A 611-nucleotide genomic window follows, 5' to 3' on the forward strand; every position below is an offset into this window, starting at 1 on the left:
TATAAATTTTATTTCCACCATATGGTAACCATCTGGCCATCACAAAACAGTCATTATTTCCTGTTTGCATGTATGTACATATCTAAAAACTAGGCCCACGATTCTGTCCCGTTGCCCAGGCCGTGGAGCCCTGTGAGGTCATTCACTATCTTTTATTACTCTAGCTATATAATCAGTCATGCTACCCCAAGTGTTTGTTCTGCCATGTAATTTTTAGAATGAGCGCGTCACGTTCCACAAAGCCAAGAGAAAACGAAGCAACGTAAAACGCGATGTTGGAGTTTCGACTGGCATGGTATAAAGTGTATGCGACACCGAGGTGGGGGCAGAGGGCAGCTCGGATTTCCATCTTAATGATATTTACTTTTCCTTTCCATACACCATCAACACGGTATAGCTCTGTAGTTACGTAGATCCTCTTTGGTACCTTTCGATAAAGTTTTAACGCTTTATACATATAAATATCTTGTTCATTGAAAAATATGCATTATTACATAGTATGTATTGTGCTGGTTTTTTTTTTTTTATCTTCCAACTGTTACTTCCAAAGTATAAGACTATTGATCTTGGGTCTGAAAACTTGCTGTATTCTTATTGTTTGTAATTAACCA

The sequence above is a fragment of the Pteropus vampyrus genome, unplaced genomic scaffold (assembly GCF_000151845.1).
Source record: "Pteropus vampyrus isolate Shadow unplaced genomic scaffold, Pvam_2.0 Scaffold319, whole genome shotgun sequence".
NCBI lineage: Eukaryota > Metazoa > Chordata > Mammalia > Chiroptera > Pteropodidae > Pteropus > Pteropus vampyrus.